Source organism: Meles meles, chromosome 8 (genome assembly GCF_922984935.1).
Source record: "Meles meles chromosome 8, mMelMel3.1 paternal haplotype, whole genome shotgun sequence".
Classification (NCBI taxonomy): domain Eukaryota; kingdom Metazoa; phylum Chordata; class Mammalia; order Carnivora; family Mustelidae; genus Meles; species Meles meles.
In genome coordinates this window covers 35,986,904-36,008,067 of record NC_060073.1, presented here as the reverse complement: position 1 = coordinate 36,008,067, position 21,164 = coordinate 35,986,904, and positions in this window count along the sequence as shown.

The following is a 21,164-nucleotide window of genomic DNA, read 5'->3' as shown; positions in this document are numbered from 1 at the left end:
CATAACACTTAATGCAGTGGGAGAAGTACAATGTAACCATCCCTGCTTTATAGTGGATTCTACGGTCTACTCAGAACTCACTAAGTATTGCATACAAGGGCACAGGAAGTGCTCAGAAAATAAGAATAACCTTATCCCATTCTCGTATTACAATGCTAAAGGAGGGTACATAGTTTCAGCGTTTCTGAAAAGCTATTTGGCAAACTGTATCAAGAGCCATAAAAATGTTCACACTCCATTGGCTAAGAAATTCCAATTCTAGGAATAGATCCTAAGGCAATGCTCACAGGAAAACATAACGGTTACGAACATATGTTAACGTCAACATTACTTACAATATGATAACAAATGGAAACATCCTAAATGCCTGATAATAGATGATTGCTTAAAAATATGATACATTCATATAATGTTATTTTAGACAACCATTACAAGGATAAAATCTCAGTGGAATAATGAGTGACTTGAGTAAAATACAAAGGTGAAGCACAAAAGTATAACACAAGCATTCTACAAATGAGCATATAGTCAGGAATAAGGAGAAAATGCATCATCCAAGCAGCTGGTATTAAAATTTCTCTGGGTTAATCATTTGCAAACATTTGGAAATTGTGCTTTGATAAGTTGTTTACATGGCTGTAAGACCTCCAAGGGTATATTCAAGTTATAAAGGATAATCCTTCAACTTTCCTGCCTTCTAAAGAGGTGAATCCCATGATTGTAAGTGTTTTGCTCTGTTGAGCAGGGAATATGCAAGTCTATGGATAGAAGAGTCTTGTTTTGCTAAAGTGGTGCAGGGCAGTGAGGGAGTCAGGGTACTGTGTGGGGAAAGAGGGAGAAAGGACAGAGAAGGGACACCCACAGGGAGAAAGGGTTTCTGGCAAGATGTTTAAGTGGTATTGGCAGGTCATTTGCTGTGGGCTTTTTGTTGAACGTTCTCTCTTCCTGTCCCATAGGATGTCTTCAGTACATTAACGTCTTTCACTAGTTAGAGGGGACATCTGTAGTTCATGTCTATGCAGAATCCTTCCATCTTCTGTTAACAACACCCTGGTTTTCCTCTGGGGAACCACCTATGTCCCTCTCCCTGTCCATGTAGTTGGGATGTTATTGACCCAGCCACACCCAACCCCCCAATCCAGGCCCTTGGGAACTTCACACATCCTTTCGTCCCAAAATGATGGGCTCAGGGATGGGCATGGGACCCCATGGAATGGAACTGGGGATTTCGTCCATGTGAACTCCTCTCATGGACTTGCCAGTGTGTGGTGCTAACCTAGAGGAAGCCAGAGCTCAGACAGATGAAACTGGGCAGCTGCATACCCGATGCTGGAATTACTCCTGAAGCTGTTTTTGGAGAGTGCGTGTGTGCATGCGTGTGAACGCGGTGTGTGTATGTGTGTGGGGGGGAGGGCCCTTACGAACATGTTATGACATCTTTCATATTTTATTTTTTTTTAAAGATTTTATTTATTTATTTGACAGACAGAGATCACAGTAGGCAGAGAGAGAGGGGAAGCAGGCTCCCTGCTGAGCAGAGAACCCTATGTGGGGCTCGATCCCAGGACCCTGGGATCATGACCTGAGCTGAAGGCAGAGGATTTAACCCACTGAGCCACCTAGGCACCCTGACATCTTTCATATTTAAAAAAAATGTACAGAATTTGTATAATGAAAACTTGGGACTCACCCAACCTCTGAAATAAAACATGACCATCATGGCTAAAGCATTCTTTCTGCTTCTTCCTAATCACTGCCCTGTTCCTCCCTCCTAAACTTGGGGTTTGCTTCTCCCAATCTTTCCTTTTCCTTCTTTTAGATAAATGTGTATTCTTGAGCTATGTTTGTATGTGCCCTTAAACAATTAGATAAACACAAATGGTATAAGTACATTCTTTTGCAACTTGCTTTGTTTTACTCTGGGCATTTGTGAAATGGTCTATGTTCCAGTGTATAGTTTTAGTTCACTCATTTTCTTTGCTGCATTTTGATATATGGCTACACCTCAGTTTACTTATCTGTTCTCCTTCAGATGGACATTTAGGTGGTTATCCTGAAATTTTCTAAGATCCAATAAATTTGTTTTTCTGCCTAAGCCAGTTTGAACTGTGTTGTCTGTTACTGGAAAGGGTTCTGACAAACACACAAAAAGCTGTTGTGTAAGCTATTGTGAGCTCAAACAGAGAAGAGGGAACAGCCGATGTCTGAGTTACAATTATGCATCCTGAAAAAGAACTGAATGAAATATGCTGAAATGCTTCTGCTGACACTGTGGGCAATCTTTTCACATTTTTTTTAAACTTCCCTGTCTTCCACAACAAATATGTATTAGTATTATAATCAGGATTTTTAAAAAACCTAGTACAGATAAAGATTAGGAGACAGTAGTTGCAAAGTGACTTCTTCAGGATAAAAATGGCAAAAATTCATTAGTAGAATACAAGAAAGAGGGGATTTATGACATATGCTCCAGAGCAAACGACATGAATATGCCAGTTAGGTATTTCTCGAAAGAACCCTTTCCACTATGCCACTTGACTTCCTGGGACATGAAAGTTCTTATTAATCAGAAGGGTCTAGGCCTTGGAAATGGTGTCTTCTTTGCTCGAAGGTTTCATCTGTTTTGCCTACTTGTGTGTCTCATTAGAATCAGTAGAGGAGGCAACCAGTTAGGAGTGGTAAACTAGATGTTCCTTGCTTTTCCCTTCCTCCTTCAGAGTCTCAGAGCTCCCCTCTTAGAAATGGATAGCTTCTGAGCCCCCAGCTGGAACCCAGCCCTGTGAGTCACCCCACTTAATAGTGCGAAAGCAAGGAAAAAATAACAACGAAATACTATCAGTCTCTGTATAAGGTGCCTTGGAAGATGGTGTTGGAGTGGAAAAGGCGATGAGAAATTGTTCCCCAAATTAGGGCTAATGCAGTTCAGATTTAGAATCTGCTAGCAAGAAAGGGCCTTAAAAGTGATCTAATCCAACCCCCTCGCTTTACAGATTTGAGAAGTGACTCAAAGAGAATCAAGGTGATTTGCACAAGGTCATACACCTAATTCATGGTAAGGCTCGAATCTGAACGTTTGTGTCTAGATCTTTTCTCTCCATTATCGTCGCTGAAGAACAGCAGTGAAGCTATTGCTGTTTGCTCTCAGCTGTGCTGAAATCACCAGAATTCACATTAAATGATTCCAGTTTGCATTCCCTTTTTTGTAGCAGAATAACCTTGTAGGTCTCTGTAACAAGAACAACGGTGCCAATCTGGACCTGCTGCATCCTTGGATTGGGAAGAAGGTAGATGGTAAAACCACCAACTGGGATTTTTAGGACAAGAGTCAGTTAGAGTCTGTGTGTTGATATTTAGTAACTTTAATATCAAACTCCTTAAAACAAGAATACAATTATGACTACAAAAATAAAATTAAAAAATCAGACTCTGGAAATTTTGTGTTGTGGGAGATTTTTTTTCTCTCTCTTAGGTGGGAAAAAAATTAGGCAGACATCAGGGAGTTAGTGAGAAACATTGCTAACTGATCGTGGAACATTTGCAAGCTAGGTCCTAGGGCTCATTCACATTTGGCTCATCTCCTGGATTGCTGCATCCTTGGACTAGGAGCACTGACACCAAAAAGAGTAACTCTGAGTCCTGGGGAAGGCTCAATCATCTGGGCTTCTCAGACTAAATCAGAGCAGCTATGTGTTGTTATGGTAGAAGGCAAAACACAAGAATTTTTTTTAAAGATTTTATTTATTTATTTGACAGACAGAGATCACAAGTAGGCAGAGAGGCAGGCAGCGAGAGAGGAAGGGAAGCAGGCTCCCTGCTGAGCAGAGAGCCCGATGCAGGGCTCAATCCCAGGACCTGGGATCATGACCTGAGCCAAAGGCAGAGGCTTTAACCCACGGAGCTACTCAGGCACCCCGAGCATTTTTGTTAAAGGCTTAAACATTTTGGGGTGCCTGGGTGGCTCCGATAGTTAAGCATCCAACTCTCAATTTTGATTCAGTTTGTGATCTCAGGGTTGTGGGACTGAGCCCGTGTTGGGCTCCATGCTCAGTGGGGAGTCTGCTTGAGATTCTCTCTCTCCCTCTCCTTCTGTCCCTCCCCCCACTCACACACACACACACACACACACACACTCTCTCTCTCTCTCTCTCTCTCTTTTTCTAAAGTAAATCTTCAAACAAAAAAGGTTAAACATTTTTTTTTAAACAAAAATGTGTTTGGAACTTCCACTAAGATTACCAGACTAAAATTAACTAGATGCCCCATTCCTTTTCCTGGTCCTTTTAGGTAATGCATGTTCTCCTCCAATCCAGAAAATGGTAAAGGTCAAAATCATACAAATAGCTGAAGAGAAGGGTAGCTTTAGATGTTATGACCACTACATTTAAAAAAAAAATGGATCTGTATGGATAGAAATTATCTAAAGAGAAAATGCACTCACCATCCTACACCATTTTCTCAGAAGCATAAATGTTTATGTATCCATTTAGGCAAAAATTTTAAATGAGTCCTTGAGAACATAAACTAGGTGGAGAGAAGGGCTAGGATTATAAAGCAGAAGCAAGGACAAGTATTTAAACTATAATATGGAGACAGGTTACTTCAGAAGTGCATTCAGTAGGAACAGGGGAATAATTCAACTGTGAGCAGGGGCCTGGGGAATCCATGGGCCCTGGAGAAGTGGTAAAAGGCACAATTGGGAAAAAGAATGGGTGATTTAGGAAAGACTTGATTCTTAAAAGTGTTTTTGTAATAATACCAAAAAGTTAATCTGTACCTTTAAAAAAGATTATTATTATTATTATTATTGCTTGTAAATAGCTCTGAACTCAGCATCTGTTCAACAAGGATTCATTGACCATCTACCAAATTCTAGAGTATCAAGGAGACAGCAAATATGTTTCATCTTTTGCATCAACTCTGAGACATTCGAAATGGCTACCTGGGATATTTGGCTAACGAGGATTTTAAAGCTAGGTATGGCTTCAGCTGGAAAGAGCATCTTGATCAATTAGTGATGCTGGCAAGGTATAGAAGGAGGGAGCAGCAGTAGGAGTGTGGGGATTGTGATATTCCCGGACTAAGCACCACCAAATAACCAAAGATGTGAGAGATCATCCAGCCATGAAACCTTCTGATTTGTCTGTCCCCAGTGATTAAAAAATGATTCGGACATAATCCCTACATTTAAGGAGCTAATAGTTTCACAAGGAAGACAAGACACATATGTAAATAATGCTAATACAATGTGTTTTATGCTCTGGTAGACTATGTTCAAAAATATGAGAAATGTGGAGCTGGAAGGAATTAATTTGTTTGGGAGAATTGAGGAAGATATTACAGAGTTAGAGATATTCGATCTGGGTCTTAAAGGATAAAGAAGAGTTCACCATGTAGAAAATAAGAAGGAGGGCATTCTTAGCACTAGCAATAGCATGTATAGGACACAGATGCATGGAAAAGTCCGGCATGCTTGGAGATTTATGTGTGGATTAGTGGGTTAGGGAATGTAATGAATGGGAAGAAGAAGCAGGAAATGAAAGTACAGAAGCCATTTGAGCCAGTTGATGAAGGAACCAATTATTAACTTTAGACTTTTTCTTCTAAGCAATGGGGATGTTTTGAAGGTATTTAACCAGTTCTGCTTTTGAAAGTTTGCCTTTGCAGCAATGTGGAGGGTAAGCTGATGCTGGAAGAGAAAACCTATAAGAGAAGGAAGTCACATAATATAACCCATCATGTAAAACACATAAAATAATGTGTATCTGCTTTGGCTAGATATATATTAAAAGATTAGTTTTAAGAATAACAAAAAACCACTAATATCAATTATTTACTACATGTCTGTGATTGTGAAAAACATTTTTCATGTATGAATTCATTGAGAAAACATTTAGTGAGTAGTTAATGGCATGCCTGGCCCTGTTCTAGGCACTGAACAAAGTGGAGTAAATCTCAGCTTTCATGAAATATATATCCTGGAAAAAGAGGTTAAAAAATAATGGATGCAGGGTTTGCCGAGGAATGACCCGTGTGTGGAAGATGTAGAAAGTTATAGTGGGGGTGCTATTTTAAAGAGCCGTAGAGAAGACAAATCTCTTTGATAAAGTGGGCTTTGAAAAAGCCATGCAGTTATTCAAGAGATTACTCAAGGTGGTAAGAATGGCAAACAGGAAGCTTTGGAGTGGAAGTGTGCTGGGTTTCCTGGAGAATTAGGAGAAGGCCAGTGACGTAAGACCTGGAGGAAGAGGAAGCTTCAGTTAAGATCAGACAGGTGGTAGAGGGCCATGTCTTATGAGACCTTGCAGAGCATGACAAGAACATACATGATCTCATTTACTGCTCAAAACCACCTTAGGAATGATCCTAGTATTATTCTCATTTTACAGAAGAAGAAATAGAAAAGTTCTTGTCCCAGGACACGTGGCTAGAAAATGATAGATCCAATTTAGGATACAGGTTGGTTTGACCCCAGAACTTATGCCTGAAACCACTGCTTCCCATGGATGTGCCCCTTTCCACATAAAAACCACCTTCCACATTAATGACCACATCAATCACTTTTTAATTTTTTGCCCGTATTTCTTTATTCTTCTTTGGAGCTACTTGCTGAACCCCTCACCCCATCACTCTTTGAGGTCTCAGAGCATTGAACGATGATCAGTCTCACACACTTGTCTTTCAAGATCCAGTTTGGTTGCTATTTGTAGACATATTTTCAGCATCTCTATCTAAATCATCAGTGATTATAACTTCTTGGAAGACAGAAAACACTTTTCAGCAAATGTGGCATGGGGAAAGAACTTTGGCCTCTGTAATCAGGAGACCTGAACTTCCCATCTGATCTGTATTGTTCTTAACTGTGGCTCTAGGTAAGTCATTTCATTCCCCAGAGCCCCATTTTTCTTATCTGAAGTGCTGCTGGGAGGGTCAAAGTGGTCACTGACGCAACTCATTAGTCCTTTCTGCCAAACCACCTCGCCCCACGGTGTTCTCTGTTTCATTGATCAGTACCAGATTCTGGTGCTCCTGACCAAACCCAGGAAACCTTCTCAACAACTTCCTCTCTCCCACTTCCACATCTAATCAGTCCCAGAGCTCCTTCGATTCCACCTCCTAATTGTTTTTCAAAACCAGCAGTTTCTTTCCATTGTACTCTAGCACCACTTTCAAGATACTGTCTTCCTTCATGTGGAATATTCTACAGGTCTATTAAATGGTCATTCTCTTTTCTCCATCTCTGATCCATCCTGCACGCAATAGTCAGAATGATTTTTCTGAAATGCAAAATTGAGCAGGTCATTGATCTTCCAAAGCTTCCAGTGATGTCTGGTTGCTCCAATTTTGAAAATACATTCAAAGCCTCTCCTCCTTAACCCACTACATGTTCTTTCATCTCATGCCACTCTTTCCCTCACTGTTACAGACCAAATGTTTGTGTCTCTCCCCTCCAAAATCATGTGTTGAAACTTAATCTCCAACTTGATGGTATTTGAAGGTGGAGCCTTTGGGAGGTGAATAAGTCATGAAGTCAGAGCCCTCACAAATAGGATCAATATCCTTGTAACAGAGACCCAGGGAATTCCCTTGACCCTTCCTCCAGGTGAAGACACAATGAGAAGACAGTCATCTATGAAATAGGAAGCAGGGTCTTACCAGACACTGAATTTGCCAGCACCTTGATCACAGCCTCCAGAAATATAACAAATACATTTCTGTTGCTCATAAGCCGCCCAGTCTATGGTGTTTTGTTATAGCAGCCTGAACTGACTAAGACAAGGGTTAAATAAGTCTTTATGTTCCAGTCACACCAGCTTTCCCACCTTGAAATGAAATTTATGGATAGCACACTCTGTCTATACTCATGGTTAAAAAAATTCAATTGTAACATTGTGTGAAGTAAAGGATAATTAAAAAGAAAGTAAATTTAAAAAATATATATTTCAGTATGTACTTGCTTGAGCACAAGCACACTAAAAGACATTGTGTAGGAGTCAAATATTTGCATCTATACATAGAATTTCTAGGAATGTGACACATGCAGGCCAATACAGGTATTGGTCCTAAGTGCTATGAATAATGTCACTTCTTATGATACACACACACACACAAACACACACACACATATATACACATATGTGATATATATGATATATATATATATATATATTTTAAGATTCATTTATTTATTTGAGAGAGAGGGAGAGAGAGCAGGGGGAGTAGCAGGGGGAGGAGCAGGGAGAGAGAGAGAGAATCCTCAAGCAGACTCCACACTGAGCAGGGAGCCCGACATTGGGCTCAATCCCAGGACCCTGAGATCATGACCTGAGCCAAAATCAAGAGTCAGCTGCTTAGCCAACTTAGTCACCCAGGAGCCCCATGATGTATTTTTTAAATGGCAAACAACTCTTAGTACAACTATTTTTTAAAGTTACAGCCTATTCTTGATTTACATGGAAATTACATTTCTAGGAAAATTATTCCTTGCAGATTAAAAGAGTTAGTGTGCATGACAAATGGGATCAGATTTTAGGCTCGGATATGCTCACGCACACACACACACGCACAGATTTCTCTTTCTCACCTATGTGAATCACAAGTGAGACACTAGAAAGTCATGTGGGGCATGAACAGTGTTTATTAGTCAGGACGGTCCTGCACATTTCAGGATAGCTAGCATCCCTGACCTTTGTCTAATAAACACCACTATCACTCTCTCAAATCATTGCAACAACCAAAAATGTCCCCTTAATTTCCTAAAACATTGCATAAAAATAGAGGCACAGGACTGCCTCCATTGAGAATTACTGATATAAAACATGATTTCTGTATCCTGCAGATTTTTTTCTGAATAAAAGTGGGAGATTTAAATGATCTTGTGAATGAATGAGATATGAAAAGGGAAAATTTTGGTGAGACAGCTGATTTCTGTGGTGCTGGCACAATGAGTAGACTTCTTTGCTAAGTTCGATTTGCAGGATTGGGTTGGTCAGCTGCCATCTTTTACTGGGTGTAACATAGGTAGAGATGTATATTTTCTCAGATCCTGCAAACATGAATTAAATGTCCCCTAGCTGCCAGGACTAGAGTGAGGCTGCAGGATCCAAGGAGAAATATAACATATTCCCCATAAGGCAGTTGCCCAGGAAGGGACAAAGTATTGAAAAAGAAATGGAATGTATTCAGGAGTCTGGCAGTTAGCAGAGCTCATAAAAAATGACTTTCCCTTAAAAACCATTTTACAGTGTTGTGCTTTTATTAAAAATCTTAGTTTTTCTCTTGAGAGAATCATTCTGCTGGAGTAACAAGCAAAAACAAAGCAGAGTGGGTGACATCCAAGAAAATGACTTTGGAGCCATAATGTACGTATCCTACACAATAAACACTGTCACTTCGTGTAAACTGGCGAGAGTGGGGTAAGAAACTTGCTATTATGGAAATTGCTCTAACACTTCTCGGTTCTACAGATGTAGTCTCAAAAAAAAAAAAAAATCACAACCGTATTGAAATGGAAACAGATTGCTGGACTCAGCAGGAAGGTTGACAGGCAGTGAACATTTCTGCTCTGGGTTTGATGTTGTCTCCCAACCGGGAGGACACTGCTAAGGGATGTGATGGCTGAGCAACAGTGCGGCTCTGTTACAGCAGCCATGTAAATCCAATGGCTGAGATCAAGAACTACAGTTCGCTCATTCACCCCACAAATGAGCTACCATTTACCATAAACTACCATGGTCACGTCTACCGTGAGCCAGGCACGGTGGACATGTTACGTTACAACAGTAAACAAGTAGGTGGAGTTCTGCTCATGGGCAGTTCTAGGACATAAAATAAGTACATAAATGGGTCAATAGCGATGCTATACCTATAATGATCAGTACTAAGAAAAGAAGAAAGCAATGTCACGTAGGGTGGGTGCTTGGGAGCAGGGATTGGGAGCTGTGTGTCTGGGACAGTCAAGAAAATTTCCTCTGAATTGTCAGGGGTCATTTCTGTCTGAGGTGGTAACCTAGGACCTGAGATCTAAATGAGGACAACAGCATTCATGTAACCAAGTGTCTTCATTTCCAAGTTTTGGTTACAGAGATGTGGGTCTTTCAATTCTGGGTTCTTGATTTCTAATAGAATTGGGAAGCATGAAGGAGAGGCCTGTTTCTTCCTTAACTCAACAGGTACATCCTAGACTCCTGAGAGACAACATAATGTAGTGTGAAACACACAGGACCGAAAAGTTGGAAGCCTAGGTTCTAGTTTGGTTCAGTGGGCTGAGGGACCTTAAGCAAGTCCTCCATGCTGCTGGCGTGTGCACCTACAGAATGAAGCAGGCTGTAAACTGGAAGGGAAGACAGAGAGTCTGCTGGCTCACTGCTTCCAGCACTCGGTGCCTAGCCATGGTGAGTGCTCACTGAAAGATAATATTGTTGCATTGATTATTAGCTGCTAGGTAAGGCTGCTTCCCATCTTAATAATTAGTACTGAAGCTCAATCTTTTCACAACAACAACAACAACGACAAACAAAAAAATCCATTTCTGACTTTGCTACAACTGGGACTCCTACACAGGGGCTAGTTCTTTCCCCTTTCTGGGCCTCATTTCTCCTTATCCATAAAGTGAAGAAGTGTATCTCAGTGATTCATCCTAGTTCTAGAATTATGGATTTTTAATTAGATTTTACAAATAAAATTGTATTTCAAACACACTAGGGGGACCCTGTGATGAATTTAAAAATAATCATGTAGTGGAATTCTTTCCCAAAGCACAAGGTAGCATTTTTGATCCTAGTCTTCCAGGTTGGACCTTACTGTGTGAGAATGGGTTTTCTTAGCAAGAGGTATACCAGTCTTAAAACTATTTAAACCTATCTTTCCTTGCTTCCATTGAGTTGTCAGGGTCATTTCTGGGCTCCAGAACCAAACTTCAGGCTGTTAGGGAGAAGTGTGAGCCCAGGAGCCAGACGCTCCCCTGGAAGCTACATACTGCTTTGGGAATGACCATTCCTTACTCTCCCTCCCTCCCTTCCCTCCTTTCTTTCTTCCTTCCTTCCTGTTGGGAATCTTGGCAACAATAATAATTTCCATGTGGGCAAGATTCAGAACATATACCCTTTCACGAGATTGGAATTGGGGGCAGGGAATAGTGATTAAAATTTTTTTTTCTTTCTTAAAAAGAGAGAAGGAAAGTAAAGGAAACGAAATTACAGGAACAAAGAAGAAGCAGCAAATATTTATTAAGTGCATACAGTGTGCCAGGCACAAGTATAGGAAGCAGGTGCTATTATTATGCCCATTTCATGAATGAGGAGACTGAGGCATATCGATTTAAAATGTATGGAGATGGACCACTTAACATAGGTTTAGAGGAAAGTGAACAAGAACAAAATGGGTTCGTGGTATGAATTAGAAAGAGCCCAAACCAGAAGTCAGGAGACCTAAGTTCTAGTCCCAGCTTCTTCATTGACACGTCTATCAAATGGAGAGATGACACTCACCTTGAAGGCAACGTGAAGATTACAACAAGAATATGAGGGACCAGAGATAAGCAAGATCTAGTTGTCTTCCATGCTCCCAAGTAAACCTGTGCCTGTTTTTTGTCTTTCTCTGCCATACCACTGGTTCTTCCCATGCTGTACCCTAAACTCTCTCCAGTTGGTATACACAGAATCATGAGGAGGCCTCCATTCATTCCTTTAAGTCAGAGGTCTCAAAATGACGTCCCATAGATTAGTTCTATCCTATAGCTATGTTTTGACTGGCTAATATAGCATTTATTTAAAAAGTTTGAATTACCTTCCAGCACCTAACCCTGGGGGTATCACACAAAATTTTGACCTTTCATGAAAGCTCAGAAGATTTGGCTATCCTGGGCTGTTTACCCACCAATCATTGATTGGACTTGATTGGGTACAGGGTGTTCTCCAATCAAGTCTCTGTTACTTCTCATTGCACTACACTTGTTGGCATTTAAGTTCTGACTTCGTGAACATTTGGATTTGTAATCCTTTGCTTTGAACTAACAGTGTCCCTTTTCTTGGGCTTCCTTGAAAAGGCAAAAACACTTGGGAGGGGAACCTCATAAATAAAAGTTGACAGGATATTCTGTATTAGATGTCCAAGAGAAGTCAAAGGCAACATTTCTTCTCCAGGGATAGTATGGAAGGCCTAAAATTAGATGGGGAGATGTAGGATCTCCAGATGTAGGATCCTCCTGGGGAGGGAAGGCATGGAGCTGGCATATAGTAGGCATTCAGAAACTTTGTGTTCAATAAATGAAAGAACAGTGGGGGCAGGGTATTCGATGGCCTGAAGTCAAGCTTTTGCTACTGAGTTGCACAGGCTGTAACCATCACCAACATGTACTCTTTAAGCATCATGGTGTATCCCTGGGACTTTATCCTTTCTGGGAACCATATTTCCTGAACTGAAAATTGAGGACAAACCCGGCCAAAGATTAATTTGTTACCTGAATTCAAATTAGTTTAAAATATTATTAGTTCTATTATATGCCAGGGACTTTGCTAGACTTTGACAGTATAGGATAAATCAGAAATGTTTTTTGTCCTCAAAAAACTCAGTTTTATAGGGAATTCAGAAGAGAAATCAGCAATTACAGTGTGAGGTAGGTGCTACAATAAGAAATACAAGGGGGTATTATAGGAAGACCTGGAAAGAGAGCCTACTGTGTTTCCATTAGCCTATAGGCTGCCTTCATGACAATTAGAAGAAGGATCTCATCTTCTGAGCAGATGAAGCTGAACTCAGGGCACGTAGCTTGTTAAGTGCAGGTTGGTCTGGAAATCAGATGTCATGACCTGGTGTCTTTGGCTACAAATGAAGTGATGTTATTAGGTAGGTGGTTATATGAATTAGGTTATATTATCTTGCAAATAATAGAAAAACCAATTAATAGTGACTTAAACTATAGGACATTTACTGCTTACTTAACAAGAGGTCTGGAAGTAGGTAGATCCAAGGTTGATGCAACAGTTCCATGGTCTGTGGGTCTGTGGGTCTGTGTCTCAGCTGTTATTTAGGTCTGTTCATGGCCACAAGATGAATGTTGCAGATCCAGATATCCTCACACTATCATTTTCAAAGTCAGGATATGGGGCAGTGAGAGTGACAAAAACCAATCCTCTTTGCATGCTGTCTGCTTTGATTAGAGAAGGAGAAAAATCCAAGTCACCTCTAGCAGATTTTACTGTATATTTCATATGGCAGAGTTTGGTTACATGGTCACTCCAGCTGACAGAGCCAGGAAAGCAAGTTATCTGGCTTTGTCAGTCTTTAGAGCGGGAGGTGCTTTGGGAAGAAGGTAGGTTAAGAATATTTGTTGGGTAAGCTACTTACAGTGTCAGGCATGCTAACTCAGATTTGGTGGGTGAGACAGGATTTCCTAGAGTCCTAATCCTAAAGGGAGTTAACTGCAGTGAAGTGGTGAGAGAGGGGCCAGAAGGAAGCGTTTGAGTGTGGAGGCCAATGGAAGAGCAGTGTGAGAGGATATGGCAAGCAATTCTTTAGGGTCTTAGTGAACAGAAAAGGTACAATGAAAGGAGAAGCAGAAGAAGTAAGTCTTCCCAATGTAGGGACTTGTAACCTGGAGGCAATAGGCAATTTGTAAATTGTATAACGCAGAAACAAAATTCCAGATATGTAAAATTTTTAAATGGGCATAATCCTACATCATTCCAAGTGTTTGCACATTCACTATATGGCATCTTAATTGTGAGCTTATAGTGAATGGAGAATGAGAACCCACAAGGAAAGATTGAAACCAATCTGTCTTTCCTTGAAAAATAAACTCAGCAGGTTGCATGATGATGATGGTGATGATGAAAATGGTAATGAAGATGATGACAGTGGTAGCTAATATTTATTGGGCACTTATTGTATGGCAGACACTGTTCTAAGTGACTTACATATATTAACTCATTAAATCTCAACAACTCTATGGGGCACATGCTTTTAATTTCCCATTCTGCAGGTGAAGCAAACTGAGTCACTGAAGGATCAATGCACAATGGCTCAGCCAATATCAGTGATTATAAGGTCTTCATTCTAGGCATGAGGTTGGGTAATACAGCTAGATCACTGACATCCTGACACATGTAACTCTTACTGTTTGTACATCTTGCTCCTTGCCTGTTCCATCTGAGACAGGTCTGATGCTAAACATAGTTGGGACATGAAAACAGAAAGTGACCCTTTGGCAAACTGTCTCTCCATAAAGTCCATCTTGAAGCGATTTTCAGGGTAATTGTTATCAAGGATCTGTTTGGGGACACTAAAAGTCAATGAGGGCTCTTTCAATGATTATAAGGTCTTCATTCTAGGCATGAGGTTGGGTAATACAGCTAAGGTCTTTAAAGGGTCAGGATGACCTCATCATTTCAACCAGAGCTAGAACCAAGCTCATGTTGGGGCTCCCCCTGTGGGCCCCAGGCTATGGCTTTCATTGCTAACATCCAAGCCAGTCCCTCCTGTGTTCCTCAGAGGAGAGAAGAGACCTGGAAATGTGCATCTCATTCAGTAGAGTCTCATCTCAGTATCACCAATGTCTCTTCCACAGAGGGTGGGTAAGTGCTACCATCTGGGAAGACTCTAGACAGTAACAGTGGAGGTCACTTAAGTGAAACCACATTTAGATCTCAGACTTTCTCATAAAATCCTTCCTTTAAGCTACTGTGAACAGAGTCAGTAATGGGAGAGTACAGGGTATTGGATTTCAGGGTCATGGCTGAGCCCATTTCAGGTAGGGACACACTCAATACTTCACTTTGCACCTGGTAGAAATCCTTTTAATTAATTAATTAATTAATTAACACATTCATTCTTTCTTTCAATAGTGATTTATTAAATGCTGACTGTATGTTAGATACTGGAAATATTAAAGCCAGGCTTAAAAGGAAAAAAAACTTGAAAGCAACAGTGAAAACCAATAACATTAAGAGAGGTCAAGATTGAAAAGGTGTGGGATAAAAATGGGGAAAAAGATACCATTCCACTCTATGTGCTATTACAGGAATAGTCACTGATTTTTTTCCAAATAACATTTTTTTTCTACTTCAAAGCTAATATATATTTATCACAGAAAGTTGGAAGCTGCAGAAAAGCAGAAGAAAGAAAATAAGAATCCCATATAATCTCACAGGACTGATAATCATTTCTGAGTTTTTAGCTTATGACCATCTTCCCTTTCCCCACCTCAGCTCCGTCTTTCTCAGACACCCTTGCAGCAAGTTGAGGAGTTCCTCCCTTAATCACTTCCAGTAAGGTAGGGGTAGAGTTTGATACTCTTTGAGGGAATGGCTTTGCTCTAGATTGAGCAATAGTAGAAGAGAGAGTCTTTCCTTCCCACTCATGTCCCACCCCTGATTTTAAATGTTTTGAAAGTTAAATACAGTTCTAATTAAAAGAACGTGAACTTAGAATCAAAGAGAGCAGCGGGCCATCGTAGAGACTTCGGATGTTACCTTAAGTTGAGGAGCTGTTGTAGGGTTTTGAGCAGAGGAGTGACCTGCTCTGACTTATGACTAAGACTAATTATTTGTCCTCTCTGAGTATGGTAACCCCCTAAACAGCCTGAATAATAGCCCTCCAAAGATTTCAAGTCCTGATCAGATATACTGGAATCTGTAAATGTTACCCTATGAAGAAAAAGAGCTTTTGCAAGGGTGATTAAGTTAATAATCTTGAGGTAGGAAGAGGATTGTAAATTATGTAGATGTGCCCTAAATGCATTCACAAATGTCCTGGTAAGAGAGGACTGAAAGAGAAGACACACTTACAGAGGAGAAGGCAATGTGAAGATGCAGGCAGATTGGAATAATGAGGCCACAAGCCAAGAAGTGCTTGCAGCCACCAGTAGTAGAAGAAGTAAGGAAAGCATTCTTGCCTCAAGCCCCTGGAGGGGGTTTGATCTCAACAACTTGATGACAGTCCAGTGATACTAAGTTTTGATTTCTGGTTTCAACAAATTCCTGATGTTCTGAGTTATCCAGTTTGTAATCATGTGTCAAAGCAGCCACTGGAAACTAAAATAGATTATGGTACTAAGAAATATGGTGCTGTTGTAACAAGTACCTAAAAATGTGGAAGTGGCTTTGGAATTGGAAAATGGGTAGAAGCTGGAAGAATGTTGAAGTGCATGTAGAAAAAGGCTGGGTTTCTTTAAACAGACTGTGGGTAGAAATATGGACATTAACAGCATTCATTGAGGGCTTTGAAGGAAGTGAGGAACACAGCAGAGAAAAGATACCACCTTAGAGGATATATATCATCATAAAAATGTTTATGATCATAAACATCATAAACATCATAAAAAATGTTTATGGAAAGATGAACATTAAAGACACTTCTGATGTGGGTTTGGAAGAAAACGAGGAACATGTTATTGGAAACTGGCAGAAAATTCATCCTATATAGAGGCAGAAGATTTAGTTGGATTTTGTTCTATAGTTGTGTGAAAAGCAGAACTTGTAAACAATGAACTTGGATATTTACCTGAGGAGATTTCCATGCAAAGTGTTGAATGTGTGGCCTGATTTCCTCTTAGTGCTTTTAGTAAAATGTGAGAATAAAGCAATAACTTGAGGGAAGAACTTCAAAGCAAGAATGAACTGGGACTTGATGCTTTTGAATATTCTCAGTATATCCCAATTACAAAAGATTCTAAAGTCAGATTTATTATTAGGAAATTTGTGCTTGGGATAAAAGCCCAAAGTTGTGGCCACACAACTTTTTGCTAGAACTGCAGAGATGTAGATGCAAAGATTATTATTATAAGCATCTGAGGAGGACCTTTAGTCTAATAGCATGACTTCTGGTGACATACTCTGAGGACACATAAAAGATATTTTTTGAGAATGTTGTATCAGCAGAAACATTGCCAGTTTGGATGGATAGGGACAGAGACAGGATGAAATGAAAGAAGATGATGGGCTTCCAAAGGTTCTACAGGTAGGATACAGGTTCACAAAATCACTCAGTTGCAAACATGTGCTATCCTTAGTGGACTCTGACAAGCATCTTTCATGAAAGGATCATCCTGAGACAATGTGATGATGTGTGGATTGCAGGATATTCTAGTTGGCTTGGGTGACAGAGTAATGCATGACTACAAAAGAGTAAATAAAGCTCTAGATTTGTGGTGCACTGCATCGGTATTAATGTGCTGGGTTCACCAATTCTTTTTTTTTTTTTTAAAGATTTTATTTATTTATTTGATGCAGAGAGAGAGATATCACAAGTTGGCAGAGAGTCAGGCAGAGAGAGAGAGGGAAGCAGGCTCCCCGCCGAACAGAGAGTCTGATGCGGGGCTCGATCTCAGGACCCTGAGATCATGACCTGAGCTGAAGGCAGAGGCTTAACCCACTGAGCCACCCAGGTGCCCGGGGTTCACCAATTCTTACATTACATTTATGCACAAACAGAGGTACCTGTAAATCTCTCTGAACAAAATACAAATTTTAAACACTTATTTCATTAGTGATAAATTATTTTGAATATTCCTTAGGCTAATTAACTAACCCTGTAATATAAACTGTTGATTTGTTTCCTTCAAATGCTCTCTGACCAATTCTAGAATATGGATTATCTTCAGGGCACTTTTTCTGTTTTACTGACCACTACTAGTTGGGTAACTATCTATATATCTGTCACTACATCTGTGCTGATGTATTTTATTTATTTTCCATTTTTAAAGATTTATTTATTTATTTGAGTAAGAGAGAAAGAGAGAGAGAGAGAGAGAGAGAGAGTGCACAGGGTTGGAGGGGCAGAGGGAAAGGGAGAGAGGGAATCTCAAACAGATTCCCTGCTGAGAGTGGAGCAGGACTTGATCCCATGACCCTGAGATCATGACCTAAGCTGAATCAAGAGTTGGACCCTTAACTGAGCCACCCAAGTGCCCCGATGGATTTTAAAGTAAACTACACGTACTATAACAAGTTTGAAACTTTGTTCCACTCTGGTACCTTAGTTTCACAATCTAGAAACTGTCAATGAAGGAACTGTGTCACATGATCATTGTGTAATAGTTCAGTACCTGTCATAGGTCTGGCAGATCCTGAGATGAGAACGTATGTGCAAGTGATTTATTAATGAGATGCTTCCAGGAGAAATAATAAAGTAAATGGGGAAGCTGGCTAGGGAAAGGGAAGAAGCCAAGTAAAGGTATGATTTCAGGTGATGTTGCAAAGAAGGTAGCTTTATTCTAATTTCATGGGAAAATTCTGGCTTATATCTCATTCCAAAATTCTGGATTATGCAGGGGAACTGGGCTCCAGTGGCCTGAGGGGAGTCTACTCCAGTAGAGTTACTGGTGTAGGCTTTTGGAGGGAGAGCAACCAAAGTTAGGAGGAAGAAGATACAAAAATGGGTAAAAGGATTTGAGGCGATCTGAAGAAAGCACTGACTGTTGCTCAGTAGTGACATTCAACATGTCTTCCCTGGACTGGTGTCTCTTCAAGAATTGTTATAGGTCTACAATAAGACAAGTACAGAAATTTAAACTATGCATTTAGAAATTTTTATAGCAATTTGACAGAGTAATTTTATATCTTTTGAATCTGATAGCAATTTTTTAAATGGCTTCATTTTATTTCATTTTTCTAGTAATCCATTTTATTTGCACTTTGCAAAAGAATTGGTCTGTGATGTATTGGGGGAAAAATCACCCTAGTTCTTCCTCATAGAAGCACCAGGCTGTAGTGCACATAAAACAATGTAGCTGTTATTAAAATTGAAAACCATTTATTTACTCACTCATTTAAAAAAATTATTGAATTTCTGTTATGAGCCAGAAATCTTTTTTGAAGGTGCAGATTCAGTTGGGAATTTTTTTTTTAAGATTTTATTTATTTATTTGACAGACAGAGATCACAAGTAGACAGAGAGGCAGTTAGAGGTTGGCGGGGGGAAGCAGGCTCCCCGCTGAGCAGAGAGCCTACTGCGGGGCTCGATCCCAGGACCCTGAGATCATGACGTGAGCCAAAGGCAGAGGCTTAACCCACTGACCCGCCCAGGTGCCCCGGGAATCCTTTTTGATCCTACATTTTAGTCGAGGAGAAAGATGGTAAACAAATATACAAAAAAAATGTAGTAAGGATTATAGAAAAAAATAAAGCAAGGGAATAGAAAAGGGATAGCAGAGAAGACGATTTTGATAAGGTGGTTGTATCTGTTATCTATTGTTGCATAACAGGTTAGCACAAACTCGGTGGCTTAAAAATACCCATTTATAATCTCACAGATTCTGTGGGTAAGAATCCAGGCATTGCTTAGCTGAATCCTCTGCTCAGGGTCTCAGAAGGCTGCAATCAAGGTGTCAGCTGAGCTGTGTTCTCATCCGGAGGCTCAACTGAGGATTAATCTACTTCTAATTCACTCAGGTGGTTGATAGAATTAATATCCTTATTGATGTAGAACTGAGGCCTCTTGTTTCTTGCTGGTTGTTGATTGGAAGTTGCCCTCAGTACCTGGAAGCTGCTCTCAGTTCCCTGCTCTTAGGCCTCCTAACTGGTAGATAGACACTTATTTCTACAAAGCCAGCAAGAAAGAAAGTGTCTAGAGTGAGCCCAACAGCAAGATGGATGGAGACTTATATAATGTAACAATCATGGGAGTGATATCTCCTCACTTCTTCCATATTCTGTTCATCAGAAGCATGTCACAAGTCCTCCCCATGTTCCAGGGGAGGAAATATACAAAGGTAGGAACACCAGGAGGTGGGCATCGTGAGGGCCACCTTTGGAGTCTGTCCATCACAGTGGTCAAAGGAGGCCTCATATCAAGTCAAAGGATGCTCAGATAAGGTAATATCTGAGCTATGATATGAATGAAGGAAGAGAGCAAACCCAACAGATAACAGATAACCAGTGGGAGATTCCTCAGGTGGAGGGAATGGTAAATTCAAAGACCATGAGGCCAAACTTGCTTGGTGATACAAGGAGAAAATATGGTTAGAGCAGAGTGAGCAGAGGGGAGAGTAATAAGACATAATCTCAAAGAATACTGTAGAGCCAGACTGTATAGAGCTTTATAGGCCTCTATACGGATTTTGAATTTCACTTTGAGTGAAATGGGACCATCAAAGGACTTTGAACAGAGGAGTGTCATCATCTGACATGATCTGGTTGCCCTGTGGAGTGTATATCATGTGAGGAGGCTGTGAGGGAAAACGAGAGAAGAGTTAAGATTGTATTTAAAAATAGATGCAAAAATGTTGGTATCTTCGACCAAAGTGGTAAAAGTACCAATGGTGAAAAGTAATGAGATCTTGGATATAACTGGAAGGGAATGTTGACAAGATTTGCTAGATGGTTAGATATGTGACAGAAGAAAAAGAGAGGAGTTAAAGCTGACTTCAGGGTTTTGGGCTTGAACAGTCAAACAATGAAGTTACTACTTACTAAAATGAGGAAGATGATGAGAGGAAGAGTTTGGGGTAAGCATTCTTCCTAGATTAGATGGGAGTTTGGTGTTCAACGTGCTAAATTTAGTTTGCCTGCTCATCAGGCAATTAGTGACATGAGATAAGATGTTAGAGATGCAAATCAGAAGGTCATAGGTGAGGTCAGGGATGGAGATTAAATGGAGCAGTCATCAGCATCTAGGTACTATGTAAAATCATGAGACCCAGTGGAATGGCTTAGAGAGTCAGTGTTGTCAGAGAAGTCTGAGAACTGAACTCCAAACCTATTTAGAGGTGATGGAGATGAGGAGGACCCAGCAAAGGTGACTGAGAAGGAGTGACCACTGAGGTAGGAGAAGCAAGAGTGAGTGGTGTCCTGGCAGCCTGAAAGTCCAAGAGTGTGTCAAAAAGGAGAGAGAGATGAACTGTGTCAAATTCTGCTGGGAAGTCAAGTAAAATTAGAAATAAAAACTGACCATTGGCTTTAGCTACACAGAAACCGTTGGTGACCTTTACAAGAATTGTGGAAATCACGAAAAAGCAACTGGAATGTCTTCCATGAAAATGGAGGGGAAGAATTAGAATAGAAAATACAGAATAGAAATTTTTTTTCATTTTTTTAAAAGAAATTATTCTGTAAATGGGAGGAGAGAAATAAATGATGACTAGAGAAGCATATGAATCAAAGAAGGTTATTTTTTGAAGATGGGAGATATTAAGTCACATTTGCATGTTGATAGGCAGGATCCACTGGAGT